General features: G+C 37.1%; 1 protein-coding gene and 1 long non-coding RNA gene across 12 annotated transcripts in view; both read right to left on the reverse strand.

Moving 5' to 3' along the window:
• LOC115216522 (misshapen-like kinase 1) overlaps window positions 1-21150 on the reverse strand; it is an 835290-nt gene that overhangs the window by 784386 nt on the left and 29754 nt on the right. The gene's annotated exons all lie outside the window — the stretch shown is intronic.
• LOC118765113 lies at window positions 6243-20388 on the reverse strand. The gene is made up of 3 exons (XR_005000961.1): window positions 20127-20388; window positions 18546-18548; window positions 6243-6256 (listed from the first exon to the last, which is right to left on the reverse strand). It is a non-coding gene; the product is annotated as an uncharacterized LOC118765113 (long non-coding RNA).

The raw sequence follows: 21150 nt of genomic DNA on the forward strand, positions 1-21150 counted from the left end.
ATGATAAACAACTAAATCCACAGCCATATGTAGATGACAGAGAAGAGACATCAGATACAGTTCTTGTTGACAATCATTTAACATGAATCACATTATATAATATTATCATATGAATAAAATCTACTACACAGAGAAAACCAGGTTCAATTTCCTAGCTATGCCAATATAATTAAAACGGTAGTTCAATAGACAACATGCTGCGAAATAGAAGTCTCAAGAGAAATGGCCAAGCATGTACTGCTTGAGCATAAGCCTGAATGATTAAGCAGCTTGCTTTGCGATCACATGGCTTCGGCTGGAGTCCTATTGAATAGCATCTTTGGAAAATATCTTCTACTAATAGCCCCAGTTCAACCAGTGCCTTGTGAGTGAATTTGGTAGACGGAAACTGTGTAGAAACCTGCCTCGTATATATAATCATCATTTAACGTTTGCTTTCCATGCTGGCATGGGTTAGACAGTTTGACTGGAGACTGGCAAGCCAGGAGGCTGCACCAGGCTCCAATATGATATATATATATACACACACACACACACACACACACACACACACACACACATACATACACATATATATTTATGCATGTGTGTTTGTTCTCTACTGCCACCACTTGACAAGTGGTATTGGGTTGTTTACATCCCTGCAACATGGCAGTTTAGCAAAAGAGACTAACAGAATAAGTACTACAGTTCTATATTTAAGAGATGAGGAATTATTTACATTATTTACATTCGACGGATATTTGTCCTCATCTTGTTTGTTATTAACACAATGCTTCGGCTGATATACCCTCCAGCCTTCATCAGGTGTCTTGGGGAAATTTCGAACCTGGGTTCTCATTCCTAAGGTATTTTTCGATGTTATTATTATTATTATTCAGGAGACTGCCTCGAATCGAAGTCAGAATCTTGGAGTTAGTAGTCCATGCTCTTAACCACTACGCCATATGTCCATGGGCATATGGCGTAGTGGTGGACAAATATCCGTCAAATGTAAATAATGTAGATTTAGAAAATAAATGCCAGGCTTGATTTTTTTTTTTTTTCCCCAGTTAAAATCCTTCAAGGTGGTACTCCAGTGTAGTCACAGTCCCTTGTCTGAAGCAAGTAAAAGATACAAAGATACCCAAAGGGACAAGAATTTACAACAATCTAAGTCTGAATTCGATGGACAGCCATTTTTTACCAACATAATCATTAGCTGTTCTGGATTAGTTTTTTTTTTTTTCTTGACCTAATTAGTATATTTATTTACCATGCTGCAAAATTAAAACCCACAGCTTAACTATTACATACTGTTATGACTGACTTCTAAAAATATACATGCTAAACTTAGCGTGTACACACGTAAATTTAGAACTGTATTCTAACTGGTATGTGCAACTGCAAATGCCGACAAGCTTAAATCTATTTTAATATGCAGCAGTTTATTTTCCCATTATGTAGACAAAATCAAATGCCCATGAGAAATTGCATATGCTGACAACCTAATTTTTCCTCACAAATCAATAAAACTCCACAAATATGTTATGCAGAAAGGGTTTGCAGAAAAGAGGTTGAGAATAAAAAAAAAATATACAGAATTTTGAGAGGAGTAACTCCATACACAGGAACTACAGCTGAAAGATGCACAAACAGAATAGAATTTTATATTGAATAGCAGTGACCTGCACCGAATGCATTCATGCAACTGACAGAGTGTGTCTGAAAATGTTTGTGATAGTTCCCTATGTTTTTTTTTTCCCACTTTAGCAATTTAATATTGTTAAGCAGACCAATGATCACAGCCAAGTCAGCCTTAACAAAAAAAAACCTTTTTTTTTATATCTGGGACAAATGCCTTCTTTTTATTTTAACACAACAAATTTTGATGCAAGGAAATTTGACTGCCATTTCTAGCAGGTCAAGCAACTGGACAGAGGCTCCCTCACTGGCTTGTTAACACCCTAATCATTGCAGGAGGTGGAGTCATTGATAGTATAGTGACAAGAGTTCAAAGAAGCTGGAACAAGCTGAGAAAACTGCTGCCTTTTACAGAGAAGAGAAATTCTTGCTAAGTGCAAATAAGGGAGGCTGTATGTATGATATGTCGGCAATGTAATGTCAATGAAACATGACGTAAAAAAAATGCAGAAAGCGTACAGCAGTTGGAGAGGGAAGATTTGAGAAAGAATTTGTCTCAAATATGTTACTGCTAAGCAGTAATTTAAAGGATACTATTAAGCATAACTCATTGGCAATAAAAGGGTTCCTTCTCTTTGCTGTCTATATTACTTTCTATCTATCTTTATCTTTGACTAAATAAGGCAAAGCGAGTGATGCTATACAGCAGTAAAACATGAGCAAATTTACAGAGGATCTGGAACAACGATAGAAGATCAAGTCAAGTGTAATCTGTTGGATCTGCATTAACTTACAAGAAAGGTTAAGTGTAAAGCTGTTGAAATAGCAATTTGGCATTGAAGATATTGACTGATGTCTATGAGAGACAACCAAAGTAGTATTTATATATATAATGGTATATACTGGAGGGAAAAGTGATGGGAGTTGATGGTTGAACTTATTTGCAGTATAGACCAGAAACTTAAGAGCAAGTTGTTAGATCAGATATAAGAATAATGAGCTTTACAGGTGAGTCAATTTGATAGATCGGTAGCCACTACACACATTTTTTTCTCTCTTTGTTTTTTTCTGTGTCCCTTTCTGTAGAAGAGAGTAGGCTCAAAACATAAAAGACTTTTTCAATTCCTGAACGTTATACTAATACATCTGTTTGTTTTCTACACCACCTGTCTTCGTCTTTTGTTTTTTTCATGAACTCTCCTCAGAATTTAGATGCACAGACAGCTGTTGTAAAATATACCTAACATGAAACATGGATGTTATAAGAATGGGGATGTAGTTAGACAATGAAATCATCAATAACTATGTGTGAAAAGAGAAAAGTTTGAAGTCACATGAATGTATAATACAAATGAACCACAGGAACCAAATGTTAAATGCTAAAGTCAAGTGCTGAGACAGATGAAATTGGCCTATAATGCCAGGATGAGATAGTTTAATAATATACAAACAGAGAAATACCTTCAACCCATAATAACAAAAGTCTGTTAAAATATTTTATTTAAACCAGTTGTATGGTGCATCATGAGAAACAATCGATATGTGAAACATGCAGATTATTATTCAATGCAAGTGTGCAGTTAAGTTTGTTTCCCAACTATGGCTATAGTAGAAGATACTTGCCCAAAGAGCCTCTGTGTGGTACCTTGCGTAAGTTTCTTCTTCTACTATAGCCCTTGGCTATAAGTCTCACAAGCAAGGAAATATAAAGATTCTGATGATGTGATTGTTTCTTTTTAGAGTGACACTGTAGGGTTGGTTTGAACATAAAACATAGATAATATGGTCTGATATGGCCAGTTTAAATACTAAAGGATTAAAGTGGAGTTTAAAGATTGAATGTTTAGCAGGAATAAATGATAAGTGATGTTCTATATAATAACACTGTGAACAGCAAATATAGGATGGTGCAGAGATTTAAAGTCTTTTAGAAGGCCTTTACCAATCAAGATAATTAAGCTGATGCTACCTGGGATGCCACCATCAAACAGTAGGAGTAGTATCCAAGATGTGAGAACAATACTCTAAAGAGAAAATAAAACCTTCAATGACCTTGCTAAGAAAATGAGTTTTGCAGAGGAAACTGCAAGAAACAATGAGCTGCAGCGTATTTGGGGATAAGAGATAGCCAGAAATAATCCTTGAGAGTAACATTAGGGTTTTTTTGTTAAATGCAAGCAAACTGGCAGAACCTCTTTGGAAGGTACTCTGAAGTGTACCTTTCTCTGGAATGTGAGGTTTGGAAAGAGGTTTGCTAATGGTAGGGGGTTGGCAGAATTGTGACTGCACAAGGTGGCAAGCTAGCAGAAACGTTAGCATGCTGGGCAAAATGCTTCGCGGTATTTTGTCTATCTTCAGAATTCAAATTCCGCTAAGGTTGGCTTTGCCTTTCATCCTTTCAGGGTCAATTAAATAAGTACCAGTTATGCACTGGTACTTATCCTTTTGTCTGTCCTTGTTTTTCCCCTCTAGGTTTAGCCTCCAGTGGGCAATAAAGAAATAAATATATTACATTTTTAAGGTGGCGAACTGGCAGAAATGTTAACACGCCGGGCAAAATGCTTAGTGGTAGTTTGTCTGCCACAACGTTGTGAGTTCAAATTCCACGGAGGTCGACTTTGCCTTTCATCCTTTCGGGGTCGATTAAATAAGTACCAGTTACGCACTGGGGTCGATATAATCGACTTAATCTGTGTGTCTGTCCTTGTTTGTCCTCTCTGTGTTTAGCCCCTTGTGGGTAGTAAAGAAATAGGTAATTCATCTGTCATTACATTCTGAGTTCAAATTCCGCCAAGGTCAACTTTGCCTTTCATCCTTTTCAGGGTCGATAAATTTAGTACCAGTTGTATACTGGAGTCAATCTAATCGACTGGCCCCCTCTCCAAAAGATTTTGGGCCTTGTGCCTAGAGTAGAAAAGAATTGTGAATGCCCTGAACAAAATGCATTACAGTATTTACTTTCAACCCTTTACATTCTAAAAACAAATTCCAACAAAGTTGATTTTTGCCTTTTATCTTTCTAAAGTAATGGTCATAGGGGGGGGGGTGATATCATATCACTGCAGCCACCATCTGTTGGTGATTCTCTATTACGCCTACCAGATGATACCTTTGCACCACTCAGGCAACAACCCTCTTCCAACTCATGGGTCTGTTTTGGTAGTCATTGCTAGTGAGGGTTTTACAAAGTTGGAGTGCAAATCCTACTGCAACCTCTTTTATTTGCCTTTTACAACATGCAGAGGAAATGCTGGGTCTATTCTTTGACATGCCAACCTCCACACAGCACAAAGTCAATAAAATAGATACTAGTTAAGTGATAGACTTGTCTAATCTGGTAAACCTGTCCTTTGAATGTGCGGTTTTGTGCCTATATAAGAAATCGATATTATCAATAAATTGTAAAATTTAAATAATGCAGAACAAAAGTGAGTCATGCTATCAACACAAGAGTGTATATACTGAGTAGAAATTGATGAAAAGCCATTCAGGAAGAGAAAGGAAGTTAGAAAAGTGACATATTGAAAATACTGAAGAACAAATTTAATGGAGTGAGCAATGTAGGTAGATCAGGGTCACAGATATGACACGAGTAGTGAGAAAACTTCAGAGCTATGTGATGAAGTATAATAATTTATGAGGAATTTTGCGAGAAAGCTAATATACCATACTTTATCAAAGGATTGATATCAAATGCAACAGTCTTAACCATTCCATGGTTTTCTATAATAAGAAATGGAATTTATGTTTCTTTTCGAATTCAAGCGTTATGGAAATTTTCCATCATTACCTTTCTAGTTGTGTCTTTCAAGTGTCAATCATACAACATGTGCGCATACATTCCAAATGAGAGAAAGTTATATAGACTTGGCCTTCTTGTGCTGTTCTTGGAACATCATCATTGTCATTTTCATGTTCAATTTTCCATGTTTGCATGGGACAGAGTTTATTAGGGTAAGTTTTCTACAGTTGGATACCTTTCCTGTTGCCAATCCTCACCTGTTTCAAAGCCAGGTAATATTTTCCCCATGGCTAGACATGTTGTTGCAGAATATTCTTTTCTACTCTCGGTACAGGGCCCGAAATTTTGGGGGAGTGGGCCAGTTGATTAGATCAACCCCAGTACGCAACTAGTACTTAATTTGAACTCAGAACATAAAGACAGACAAGATACTGCTAAGCATTTCACTCGGCGTGCTAACATGTTTACCAGCTCACTGCCTTGTTGCAGAATATTAGAAATGAATGACGCTCTTTTACAACTATCATGTGATTTCAAGACAAGGTGACACAAACTAGGCTTCTTTCAGTTTCCATCACCCAAATCCACTCACAAGGCTTTGGTCAACCTAGAGCTATAGTAGAAGACCCTTGCCCAAGATGCCATGCAGTGGGACTGAACCCAAATGCTGTGATTGGGAAGCAGCCACACTTGCACATATGAAGTATATTCACAACATCCGTGAATACACCTTGCCATGACTATTTCTTCTATTTGTTATTTAAGAGCAAAACTATCAAAAGGGTGAGTGCCCAATTAACTGAAGAGACCTACCTGCACATAGATAATGCATTTGAAGATGGAGTTAAGGAAAATGGTGGTACACGAGATCAGCTGACTCTTCCCATCTTTCTTTACTTCACTGAAGCAGTCCTATTGCCCCACCCCATTCCACCCCCAGCTTGGGGCCTCCATACACACTAAGAAGCACCAGTACATGGCTGTATGTTACTAAGTGCCAAGATTTATGGTAAAAGATTTGAGATGCCTTTCATATGTTTTTAAATCCCCTTTCTCTGGCTCCTATGAAATCATTTAAAATCATCACCAGAAGATCTAGCTTTGTCCTTTCAGCATTCAGATGATTCTGTCAAATCTAACATTTATTTATTCAGGCTGTCCAGCCATAGAAACCATATCAAAGCAGACAATAGGGCTTAGTGCAGTTTTCCAGTTCCTATCAAACCATCCAACTCTTGCCAGTATGGAAGGACATTAAATGATGAGGATGATGATGATGATTTATTCACATTATTTTGAACTAATCATGCATTATCTTATGGCTTTCAGATTTTGATGATGTGGTCATTTCCAGTGCCACCTGACCAGCTCCCATGCCAGTGGAATGTAAAAAGCACCCACTACACTCTTGGAGTTGTCGGTGTTAGGAAGGGCATCCAGCTGTAGAAACTTTACCAAATCAGATTGGAGCCTGGTACGGCCTTCTGGCTTGCCAGTCTTCAGTCAAACCATCCAACCCATGCCAGCATGGAGAGCAGACATTAAACAACAACTATGATGACGACAGTTCTCATACCATTAAACTTACAAATCAACTCAAATATTATTGATGTGAAACAGTAGAATCCAAGGAACCTAGTGATGGTCAGTGGCAGCATATATAATGAGTAGATAAACTTGACAAAATGGACTTAATTATTTAGCCATGAGGAAGCCTAATGTTTTAGGCAAGACCTTATGATGGAGAAAGGTGAACTGTCTACTGAGAGTACTGAATAAATAGATTGGAGAGAGAGAGAGAGAGAAAGAAAACAGCAGTGGAGAATGAAGGAGAGCAGGAGTAACAATGGGGATCATATTTTAGTAGGAGGCATAGAGTCAAAGAAAGGAAATAAACATGAACTGAAACAGGAGAGAGAGGATGTTAAGATGAGGAGAAGGGATGACAAGAAAAGAAGATAAAAAAAAGGATGCACAGTTGGTGGTAAAGAAAAAGGTACAGATAGAAGAGAAGGTTAAGGGTAAAGAATTAGAATGGAGTAAATAGGGTGGATAGGAGGTGAGAGTAGTCAGGGTGTGGCAGTGTTGTTTACCTATAGGCAATTCCTTAACTTAATAACCCAGGATAGGGATTGGTAGAGTGGAAAGAGGTTGAAAAGAAGAAGGTCAAAGTCAACTAAGAGAACAAAGAGGTGTTCATTCTTACTTTCTGACAAAGAATTGCTGAAAAATGAAGTGCATTCTCACATGTTTCTAGATGAAGGTGACTCCACTAACGAACAGCTGGCAAAGTGAAAAGTCAAGCTATAACTTTTGGAAAATGCCTGAGCATAGTTTCAGACATACTTGAGGAAGCAATCATCTAAACCAGCAGTGATTCTCAACTGGGGTCATTGGATTTGGTAGACGGAAACTGAAAGAAGCCCGTCGTCTATATGTATATACATACATATGTATGTGTGTCTGTTTGTCCCCACACCATCGCTTGACAACCGATGGTGGTGTGTTTACATCCCTGTAACTTAGCGGTTCGGCAAAAGAGACCAATAGAATAAGTACTAGGCTTACAAAGAATAAGTCCTGGGGTTAATTTGCTCGACTAAATGTGGTGCTCCAACATGGCTGCAGTCAAAATGACTGAAACAAGTAAAAGAGTAAACAATGGCTAGTTTCATCTACTTGTACAAATAAATTAAATATGATAGGTGAAAGCACAGTCTAAATCAGGTATTCTCAACCAGGGTCCATATGGCCATTGTGGTTCCATATAAGATTTTGTTGTTAAAGTTTATGTGCAATTAATTGGTTTTACTTCTACAATACGTCAAATACTTTAGTAATTTTTTAATACAATTCTTTATAATATTTAATTATAAAAAGACAATAGGGCTTTTTTTAAACAGTGAATGGCTAAGGGAGTCCAGTACTGTAAAATAGGAATCCTAGGAATCCATAGACAAAATATGGTGGTGTACCAATGATCTAAATAGTTGGTAACCTAGAATTGGGCCTGGAGGGTCCAGTTACATGTGTACTGTTGGAAACGACTAGACAAGTGTAGCATAAAGGTACCAAGATGTATGTTACAGGAGGGGATAAGAGCTTCTGGACATAAGAAAAATCATGCAAGGCTCTATCTCTTTTGAAAGAAAAGGTCACTTGAGAAAGGTAAGAACAATTAGAAGAAAAAGAGACAGATCAGCAGAGGATAGTACGCTGAAGTGGCAGAACCGCGAGCTGATGGGTGACAGAAAAGGAAATTTTATCTCTGGGTGTACATGAAGACGTAAGAGTTCTGGGATTCTGTTGGTGGACTAGGCTTAGTGGAGAGAGCAGAGCAACCAACATCAACTGTGAAGCAGTGATGGAGGACAGCCACAAACGCAAGGACACACACCTGTACTTGAAAAATACACATCAAACTACATAAAATTGCTGTCGTCTATATATATATATATATATATATAATATATATATATATATATATATATATATATAGGCTTATCCTTTACAGGTGCCAGTGCCACATAAAATGCATTCATGTTGGTGGTGTGTGAATGCACCCATACCAGAGGCACATAAAAAGCAGCCAGCACATTCTGCAAAGGGGTTGGCAGTAGGAAGGGCATCCAGCTATTAGAAACCATGCCACAACAGACAATTAGAGTCTGACCAGCTCTTGTCAAACCATTCAACCCATGACAGTATGGAAAATGAACACTAAACGATGATGATGATGATGTGTATATATAAACATATATATATATATATACACACACACACATATATACACAAACACAATGAGCTTCCATACAGTTTCTACCAAATTCACATTTGTTAGCCCAGAGCTATTGTAGAAGACACTTGCCTAAGGTGACAGCAATGGGACCGAAACCGAAAGTACGTGGTTGCAAAGGAAGCCTCTTAGCCACACAGCAATACTTACAGTTAGCCATGTCTGGTTTAGTAAAAATGAAATTTTTTTTTTTATTTCAATCAAAAAATTAAAGAACTATTTTACAAGCAATCAATACAGACTGTTTCTGCAATAATATTACATCTAAAAGTACAAAGGAGTTGTAAAGCAAAAAATTAACAAATGTAAATATTATTGTAATCTTCCTCCCTTCCAACCCAAAAATTAGAATGTCAGTAGGAACATGATTCTTCAAAGTTCTTGGCATCATTGAGAAGACCTACCTCAAACATTAGAAGAGCTAAAGTAATTACTGCTTCTACTGGGCATTATGCCAGTTCAGCTGATAACAGTCATAGTTATGAAGGCCAATGGCTTATTTTGAGGCAACTCTCATTGGCCTTGTAACAAAACAATTATTGCATCCTCTTAAAAGTTAGAGATATATCAGAGCTATCTGTTCTACAAGTAATTCATTTTGTCACCCTTTGTTGGCAACCAGCAATGTATTTCTGCTATCCACAAGATACAGAAACCCTCAAGCAAGAGTTCCCAGAACTCAGATATCCTCACCTTTCTCTCCAGGGAAAAATACAGCCCTAAAATGGCCAAGTGGATTAAGTGTAAAACTCTGGTACAGCATTGTGCCAAAAGGCACGTGACTTAGTGGATAGGGTGTTAGACTCACAAGTGTAAGATTGTGCTTTTGATTCCAGGACTGGCTGATACATTGTACTCTTGAGCAAAACACTTCATTTCATGTTGCTCCAGTCCACTCAAGTGGAAAAAGTGATAACCCTGTGACAGACCAGTGTCCCATCCATGTGGGAAATATATATGCCATAGAAACCAGGAGATCAGCCCTATGAATCTATATGACTCAGGAAGGAGCTAGTGTGCCAAAAACAAAGTATTAAACATCCCTAGCCCACTCGTCTAACAGAAGAGTTGGTGACAACAGAGAGATGAGGACTTGGGTAGTAAAGCAGCAGACATCAAACCTAATGTTCTATTAAAGCTCATGTCCAGTCTTGGTGGTGCCTCTTTGAATTAGTTCCTGGTGAAATTATTTCTTCTCCATAAGTAGGAATTTTTCATTTGTGGAAAAACACTGAACACTTGGTGAAACAAATCAATAACTCCAATATATCCTGCCAAATGATTATTATTGATATGATTAACTTATTCCCAATGGTTCTGGCATGGTTAAAACCAGACTCTAAAATTACCTGAATCTACAAAAAAAAAGTAAATGAAATGAAATAAAATAAATAAATAGACCACCAGGAAAAATAATGAAAACATTAGTAAAACAACAAATTTCAGCTGTAGGATAAGGTACAGTAAGTTTTGGAAATATTAACTGTGAATTTACATTTTTTATCAGGTTCCTCATGGTAAAATAATTTATTCTGCAGTGCATATTTTTTGTACGTATTATATGCCAAAGTAGACAAATCTAGCTTTGTAGGGGTCTACAGTTTCACATTTATATAGTGAGCACTTTTGAAGGCAACTAAGCAGTAATAGCAGTAAAACTAGATACATCTCTAACACCATCAGCTCACCTAAATCCTACCCTACAGGACTAAATGACTATCATGCAGACCTCTATGAAATTCATCATAGTAAAAGAAAGCATCACAACATCATTGACATTTAAAATCCACTATTCCATGCTAGCATGAGCCAGATAGAATTTGTTGAGACAGATTTTTTTCTATGGCCTGGTGCCTTTCCTATCACCAACTCTCACCTGTTTCCAAGTAAAGTAATATTTCCCCAAGGCCAGACACTTTTTTTTTTTTCACAGAAGATTGGAGACAAACAACCTCGCTTGTATAACAATGATGCTCATTTACAATTATCTCATCATGTCCAACAAGAGTATACACACACACACATCTTTCATTTTCCATCTACTAAACCCACTCGCAAGACCTTGGTCAGCCAGTGGCTATGGTAGAAGACACGAGCCCAAGGTGCCTTGTAGTGGAATTGAAACCAAGACCAAGTTCACAATGCTGAGAAGCAAGCTCCTTAATCACACAACTATGCCACACCTGCACATAACTTCATATATTTTGCAACTCACAGTTAGCAATATCAAAATGTCTATTATCCCCATTGACAGCATCAAGAAGGGCCTCATCAAATTCAAAAATTAGAAATACAGGAGATAATTATCTACCAAAAGAAGTCATTGCAGGCAGACAAATATTTGCTGCATTAACTTACAAACATGGGAAAATTAAAACATAGGTTCACTGTGAGCCAACCTCTGCAAAGGTCAGGGAAGGTACAAAGAATCTATGGTCAGTGAGATAAGAAGGGTCAGAAGCAACTCATTATGCCTCAGAATATTCATCATATCCAAATTATAAGTTTAAAGGATTTCTTTGTTAAAATCAGATAGTAGCAATGTGGAAAGACTTATATATCATCATTTAATGTCCATTTTCCATGCTGGCATGGGTTAGACAGTTTGACAGAATCTGGTGAGCCAGAGGACAGCACCAAACTCCAATGTCTACTATGGCACAGTTTCTATGGCTGGATGCTCTTCCTAACGCCAATCACTTCACATCATTCAAGGTGCTTTTTACATAGTACTGGCACTCGTGAGGTCACCAAGTAATTCACAAAATAAGACCCCTCAGCTGGTGGGGGGAGTAGTATTGAGGTGGGGTAGCTTTATGCCAGGTTAAGGCATGATAGACGAACAGGAACAACTGTTTTCCTATAGGGAGATATAAGGTTACCAAAGAAGAAGATGGCAAAGATGTGTCATGGTGCAGCCTGAAGTTATAGGAAGGTGAATATAAGTAGTTGCTAAAAATCTGAATAAAAGAAGAGCAAAAACTTGACAAGAGAAATGATGAGGTTAGAATTAGCAAAATGCATCTAGAATAAAAAGATAAGCCTAATCCATCATGAGATAAATTGACCATTACAAAAGAAATTTTCCAATGAAAACTTAAGAGAAATAAAGAGAAAAGTCAAGCAAAGACTCCTGATAAACAGCACTGGTTTTACTAAAATAAATAACCAATTAAAATAGACATAATGTATTAAAATTGACATATATAATCATCTTGTGAAGACACATGGCTCAGTGGTTAGAGTGTTGAGCTTACGATTGTGAGGTTGTGAGTTCGATTTCCAGACTGGGCTGCATGTTGTGTTCTTGAGCAAGACACTTTATTTCACATTGCTCCAGTTAATTCAGCTGTAGAAATGAGTTGCAACATCACTGGTGTCAAGCTGTATAGGCCCCTTTGCCTTTCCCTTGGATAACATCAGTAGTGTGAAGAGGGGAGGCTAGTATGCATGGGTGACTGATGGCCTTGCATAAACAACCTTGCCCAGACTTGTACCTAGGAGGGTAACTTTCTAGGTGCAATCTTATGGTCATTCATGACGGAAAAGGGGTCTCCCATAATCATCTTGATTGCCTATGATTGAATTAATAAGGTGATTTATTGTACATCAATGTAATCATTATATTTTCTTTGTTACATCCTGGCATGGATTGTACAATAAAAGGTATGTTTGAAGTTCTATCTTAAAACAATGCTGACAATCTGAAACTATACCAATCAAAACAAATTAACAGATTGAATTTTACAAGAATTTTAGTGCTGCTAGCAAAAGAGTCATTAAAAAATTAACATATTCCTCCAATCCCTACTTCTGTTATCATTTAAAACTGAAAACTTAAGACACCTATGTAATTTTCTTCAATGATCCTTCTTGAAGATAATATTATATATTGAAGAAGTTACTCCATCCAACTATCAGCAAGTATAGTAAAAGGTATGCTTTGTGAATGATGTCAGAATAAGACCAAAATATGTCTAGAGTTGTTTCCCATCCATATCAGAAAATGACTAATATTATTCATTGCCTAATAGTGTATTTGGTTTTTAATTCCTTAATCATCAATTTCTAGTTAGCTTTTTAATGCTCCGTGTAGGCACAGATATGACTGTATGGTTAGAAAGTCTGCTTCCCAATCGCATGGTTTATTGTTTAGTCCCAATGCATGTGTCTTTTATTATGATTCTCACCAAAGCTGTGAAGGTGGACCTCATAGATGAAAACTGAAAGAAGGCCCAGTGTATATGAGTGTGTGTATAAGGGGGTCTTTACCTGTACCCTTATGTGAAGGCACATGACTCAGTGGTTAGAGTGTTGGGCTCACAGTCATGAGGTAGTGAGTACAATATCCGAACTGGAGTCTGTGTTGTGTTCTTGAGCAAGACACTTTATTTCACATTGCTCCAGTTCATTCAGCTGTAAAAAATGAGTTGTGACATCACTGGTGCCAAGCTGTATCAGCTTTTGCCTTTCCCTTAGACAACATCGATGGAGGGAAGAGGGGAGGCTGGTATGCATGGGCAACTGATGGTCTTCCATAAACAACTTTGCCCAGAGTTGTACCTCAGAGGTTAACTTTCTAGGTACAATCCCATGGTACTCATGGCCGAAGGGAGTCTTTATATATGTATAAATACATGCACAGATGAACACACACACGTTTACATCGCCTCTTAACATTATGGGATAGTTGTAAATAAGCATCACTGTCATACAATCAGTGGCCTTCATTTCTAATCTTCTGTAGAAATATGTCCAGCTGCAGGGAAATACAACCATGCTTAGAAACAAGTCAAGGTTGGCAACAGGAAGAGCTTCAACATTTCCTGTCTGACATATGCAAGCAAAGAAAAGTGAACAGTAAAACAAAGATGATGATGATGATATATTAAATATATTAATACTAACTTATATATCCTGCATATCTTTATATTTTTAACTTGGTTATTAATATTTCTATACAGTCAGAATTGCCTAAAATAACTTCATTGAAATACATACAAAAGTATTTACTTCCTCCCAACTATTACTATGAATGTGCACTTCATCAATATGCATGCACCAGTATAGATGCACATTTAAATTCACATGCAGCCATAAATGGACATTTTTATCTAAATATAAGGATAGTTTATTTTTCATTTATTCACAAACACAGAGAAACAGAGTGCTAGTACATCTCTCAAAATTATGTAAATTTATCCTACCCAATAATTTGTTTGAGTGAAACCGTTGAGGTCTACAGACAGAGTTTTTTTTTTTTTCTATATTCTAGCAGAAGAAATACTTTGTATTTACCCTATGAAAATTAACTATAAGAAGATCTGAAGAAAGTTAATCAACATTATTCAAAATATTACAAATTTTTTTTTTTTAAACCAAAACTTCAGCCTTTAGTAATTTGATAGTTCTAATTATAATTCCTTATATTGGCACATAGCTACAAATAGTCGGTGAAGGACACAGTTGATTGAATCATCCCTAGTGCATTTCTGCTGCTTATCTTATTGCCCCTAGAGGGTTGAAAGGCAAGAGCCTATTTTGAACACCAAAGTTACAAGGATGAAAGTAATACTACATAGCATTTAGCTTGATATTCTGCGATTTCTTCCATTCAGTTAAATTAATAAACATAATTAATATTTCTTGATGATAAACAGGAAGATACTAACTTATAAAATATAAGATTGTGGACCATGAGTATTAGTGAGTTTTATTCAATCCATCAGAACTCGCTTCACTTCATGATGCAGGCTTGAAAAGCCCTAACCCAAAACTTCAAAATTCCCCTCTCCACATGTTCATTTTATTTTATGAATTTTATTAACTGTTTTACAAGTAAAACAAACACCATTACCAAATTCATCAATGACCTATGGTCCAATGGGAGCAAAGGGTTTCAGTAAGTAATATACATAAGAATGCAAATACATAGATATCTGACAAACATCCTGTACAACAGGGGTTCACAATGATTTTGTATTTATGGACTCCTTTGATTACCATTTTATTCTGGTGGACCCTAACAGCCATTCAATGTTTAAAAACTAGTTTTATAGATGCTTCTTTCAAAATTCCTATTTTGTTTTCAACACATTAGCTTGTGTAGGTTGAAATATATAATACATTAAAGAAACATGGCTGTTTTTAGCAATACTAGCCAATACATTCTAAAGCAAAATTTTTTCAGGAGCCCCTTAAAATATTATTGTGGGTCCCCGATTTACTATTTTGTTGTGTGGACCCCCAAAAATCTTACATGGACCCTTAGGGGCCATATGGACCCCAGTTGAGAACCACTACTGTACACAAACAATTGTAGGGAGAGAAACCATAAAGCCACCTCATTTCTTAACAAAAGTAAAATTGAATCTAAAGTATATTGTTAACTAAAGTGACTCTCTGCTCATCTCCGCAAGCCATTACCCCTGTAGAATATAGATACATGAATTTGACAGAATTCAATAAGCTGCAAGTGCATAATCCTTTAACATAAACACATTTGAGGAAATGCATTGACATTAAAACATTTGTACAATTGTAAGGCATTTATATAAAATAATATAAACATATACTATCAATACTGTGGATCACCTATTTCTATTATTATCAACCAATACAAATCCCATTAGATAATTGCAATATAAAACAGTTTCAAAAGTAAAACTGGAACTCAAAATTGTTATTTTATCTCTGAATCCTTAAGTAGGAGAGAGAAATCTCTACTGAGATATACGTGTGTATCATAGGTTAATTTTCTCAGAAGACATTATGACTGTCCTACAATTAGGAACACACTGCAGCAGAATACAAACTTATGAGCCAAGGCGGCGAGCTGGCAGAAACATTAGCACACCGGGTGAAATGCTTAGCGGTATTTCATCTGCCACTTCGTTCTGAGTTCAAATTCCATGAGATCAAATTTGCCTTTCATCCTTTCAGGGTCAATTAAATTTAAATAAGTACCAGTTATGCACTGGGGTCAATATAATCAACTTAATCCCTTTGTCTGTCCTTGTTTGTCCCCTCTATGTTTAGCTCCTTGTGGGCAATAAAGAAATAACAAACTTATGAGCCAATATCTGATAACCTTTGATTATTAATTGGTTCATAACTGTAAAACATAGATGTTTTCTTAGCATTTAAAATTGAAGCAGTTCTTGGTCCAGATGATGTTTAAATACAATCATTAGTAAAAAACCAAGTGTCCCCTAAGTACCAAATCACTTTGAGAGATAGTGGTAAGCTCCAGTTTCAGAGCATGAAGCAGATGAGATATAAATATCCCTCTAAATAGAATGTAGGTTTACCACAGATAACATTCACAGCTTCACCATCACCATCAGTTTAACATCCCTGAGTTTATTAAGGCAGATTTTCTACAACTGGACTCCTTTCCTGTTGCCAACACTTATCTGTTCCCAAACATGTTTTTGCAGAATATCAGAAATGAATCATTTATTTACAACAACTACATACGTAAAGACAAAATGACACAAACATACTCTCACATACAAGCACACACACACAAAGATGTCTTTCAGTTTCCGTCAATGAAATCCACTCACAAGGTTTTGGTCAGCCTAGAACTATAGCTGAAGACCCTTGCCCAAGATGTCATGCACTGGAACTGAAACCAAACCCATGTAGTTGGGAGGAAGACTTCTTAACCACAGGGCTATACCTGCGCCTATAACCACACTTGTACTTATTCCTGACATTAAGATGAACTGAAGCACATAGAATAGTGTCCAGTCGAGAAACAAAACAAAATACCTGCTGTAAATTTGAACACTCAGCCTGTAAGTTGCTAGCAATATATATTATCTACTCAGCCAACAAAACTTTATTTTTATTTTGCAAATAAATATAAAATTATATAAGGAGTGAAGTGAAACACCTAGGAACTTAAAAATAAGCAGTGAATTTCAGTGATTAATTTCTCAAGGTTATCATAAAACTAACAAAGGAACTATTTTGGTAATGCTGGAAGAAATTAAAGTCAATGTTTCCCAACTGGCTGCAAATATATTTCCTACATATGGAAAAAGTAAACTCAACAACATGTGTCCTTGTGACACCATTTAAACAGTAATAAATAAATAATATCCAGAAATAATGTTTTGTTTTTTTTTACTAATTTCAGATTTCCTTCCTGCTTTTAACATTTTCAATACCCATGACAACAAGAGAGAATATCTGATGCAACAAAACAGGAGAATATGTTAACCCAAAAAGTAGATATACTTCATTGTGTCTAGCGAGAGTCATTCATTGCAACTTGCAACCTTTTCAACAATCGTTGATTCGTAATGAAAATTTTAGTAAAAAATAACAAGTAAATGAGTGGAAATCAGACTGGTGAGTGTGTTAAATTAATAAGGCACTAAAAGAGAATTACTCTTCCCAGACACAATAAAATATGCTTTAACACACAAATTCACATAAAGAATCTTGCAAACTACATACAAAAATGAAATAAATATACTTCAAGATTTAAATAATAACCTTCTCTAAAGGAAATGTTACCATTGTAACTGTTTCTCTAGATTGTCATTACTAGGTGCAGGTATGGATGTGTGGTTAAGAAACTTGCTTCCCAACCATGTGAACTTGGGTTCAGTTCCACTATGTGGCACTTTGGGCTATAAGCTTCTACTGTAGCCCCAAACTGACCAAAGCTTTGTGAGTGGATTTGATAGACAGAAACTGAAAGAAGCCCATGTGTGTGTTATCATCATCATTTAACGTCCGCTTTCCATGCTAGCATGGGTTGGACGATTTGACTGAAGACTGGCAAACCTGATGGCTGCACCAGGCTCCAATCTTGATCTGGCAGAGTTTCTACAGCTGGATGCCGCCCTTCCTAACGCCAACCACTCTGAGAGTGTAGTGGGTGCTTTTACGTGCCACCGGCAAGAAGGCCAGTCAGGCGGTACTGGCAACGGCCATGCTCAAATGGTGTTTTTTTCATGCCACCTGCATGGGAACCAGTCCAGCGGCACTGGCAATGACCTTACTTGAATGTTTTTTCACGTGCCACCAGCACAAGTGCCAGTAAGGCAATGCTGGTAACAAATACGCTCGAATGGTGCTTTCTACATGCCACCGGCACAGAAGCCAGTTAGCCGCTCTGGCAACGATCACGTTCGGATGGTGCTCTTAGTGCTCCACTATGTGTGTGTGTATGCTCTTAGCACTCCACTAGGTGTGTGTGTGTATATGAATCCTTGTCTTGACATCACATGATGGTTGTAAACAAACATCATCATCATCATGTAAGTGCTGTTGTTTGTTTCTACTCCGCCATGAAAATCAGGTCTGGCCAGTGGGAAATATTAACTTGCTTGGAAATAGATAAGGGTTGATGACTGGAAGGGCAACTGGCTGTAGAAAATCTGCCTTAACAAATTCCATCTGACCTATGCAAGCATGGAAAAGTGGATGTTAGATGATTGAAGATGACGAAAGCTTAGTTTTACCTGTTGACATGGGTTTAAAATAGGATGAGCTTGCAATCATTTAAGATTTAAATCCCAGGTAGTGCTGTACATATTAATACACTGGTAGGTGGTTACAAGATAATTTCTTCATATACAATAATTATAGTGTAGTGAAAAATACTAAAAGAAAAAAAACCATGGGAATTGGGTGCATCAGTGTTGGAAACCAGTTATTAACAACTGCTGGAATATACACAGTAATAAATAGAGAGTGAGGGAGTGAATTATGAACTACAGGAAAGAGATTTAAAATGCCAATTAAATGGCATAACAAAACTCATGACAGACAAGTGTTTCACTTTTCATAACAATGTCAGCTTATGAAAAAAGCAAGCTCATTGCTGGAGATTCCATAAACAATATTCAGAGAAAACTTAGAGATTGTTAAGCTCACAGCTTATAACAAACAATAACAGAAGCAAGAAGAATCTTTCTGAAAAATGTAGAAGAGTAAATGATGAAATACTAAAAGAATAATGTTAAGAATAGAAAGACTGAAGTTATTTTGTTTGACAGGAACTCTATTAAATGCAATCAGAAGAAAACACTAACTCTGTAGAAACCGACCATGCTGAGACTGATTCGAGATCTATGGTGTGAATTCCTTGTGTTAAAATTAAATTAAAACTTCATAACATTAGGTCTCACCGAGGCAATGACTAGTGACCAAGACCTTTGGAAATATGCTGTGCGTGAGAAGACCCGGCAGGACAAGTGAGACCATAACCCGTGGCCTTTACCTGGGATGTAGCTAGTTCACTTATGCATACCTTTCCTTCTTGGGACACAAAACTCTGCTTGCGAAGACCTGTTGAGGCAAGTGAAATCGAAATCAATCAAAAATCAATGGAAATTGTAGTTGTGATACCAGTGCCGGTGGCACGTAAAAGAACCACCCGAACGTGGCCATTGCCAGCACCACTTCGACTGGCCTCCGTGCCGGTGGCACGTAAAAAGCACCAACCGATCATGGCCATTAGCCAGCCTCGCCTGGCACATAAAAAGTACCCATTACACTCACTGAGTGGTTGGCATTAGGAAGGGCATCCAGCTGTAGAAACACTGCCAGATCAGACTGGGCCTGGTGCAGCCTCCTGGCTTCCCAGACCCCGGTCAAACCGTCCAACCCATGCTAGCATGGAAAGCGGACGTTAAACGATGATGACATCAAAATTTCATGCTCATTTATATTCCTAACACCAGTTTAACACTTTAACCACCACGGCCTCCAACTGGGACTTACCAGTGAAGCTACGTATTTCTAGTCATTTGGCATACTGTTTAATTACAAGGAAATATAATTTGTCTCACATTTTTTACAATATTGCACAAATAAACTTTAATACTTATCGCTCATGTTATTAAAATATCCTTGACCTATTACTGGGACTTACCAAAGATGCTACATATTTCCACTCATTCGGCATACTGTTTAATTACAAGGAAATATAATTTGTCTCACATTTTAAAAAAAATATTGCACAAATAAACTTTAATATTTATCGCTCGTGTTATTTAAATATCCTCAAAACCATGTCTAAGATACAGAATAAAATATTTTCTGAAATTATGAAAATGTACTCCCAGTGGTGCATGTGGCAGTTGTGTGAGGTTTGTGATGAATCACATGTGGAACACATGGTGGTTAACATGTTAATAATGACAAGTATATTTGAATAGCTTCATTATTTACCAAATTAAATATCACAAAAGCAGAGAGGAGCCTGGAACATTTGTGTGTGTGTGTGTGTGTGTAACCTTAGTTAAGTGAAGATTGTAAATAAGCGTCACAATAATACAAATGAATGCTGTTTATTTCCATTCTTCCATGAAAACTGTCTGGCCATGGAGGAATATTACCTTGCTTGGGAAACAAGTGATCGCTGGTGATAGAAAGGTGGCGAGCTGGCAGGAAAATTCCTATTTTACTTTTCACACATTAACTTGTGTAAGTTGAACTTTGTAAAACGTTAGGGGAAGAAACCTAGTTATTTCTTCCAATGCATACCGATACAAGGCTGCGAGCTGGCAGAAACGTTAACACACCAGACAAAATGCTTGACCGTATTTCATCTGTATTTACGTTCTGAGTTCAAATTCCGACGAGGTTGACTTTGCCTTTCACCTTTTCGAGGTTGATTAAATAAGTACCAACTACGCACTGGGGGTCGATGTAATCGACTTAATCGCTTTGTCTGTCCTTGTTTGTCCCCTCTATGTTTAGCCCCTTGTGGGCAATAAAGAAATAGGAAGGGCATCTGACCATGGAAATTGTGCCTCATCAAATTCCATCCGACCCATGCAAACATAGAAAAGTGAATGTTAAATTATGATGATGAAACAGAGTGTATTTCAACAGAAATAAAGTAACAAAAAAGGATTATGGTAACAACTCTCTCTTTTCAGAATGATAAAGAATCCCCTTTCTATGACTGTAGAACAGTCCAAACCCTGAGTCACCTGCAGGTTTATTCAATTCTAGATGA

The sequence above is a fragment of the Octopus sinensis genome, linkage group LG10, assembly GCF_006345805.1.
Source record: "Octopus sinensis linkage group LG10, ASM634580v1, whole genome shotgun sequence".
In the NCBI taxonomy this organism is placed as follows: Eukaryota; Metazoa; Mollusca; class Cephalopoda; order Octopoda; family Octopodidae; genus Octopus; species Octopus sinensis.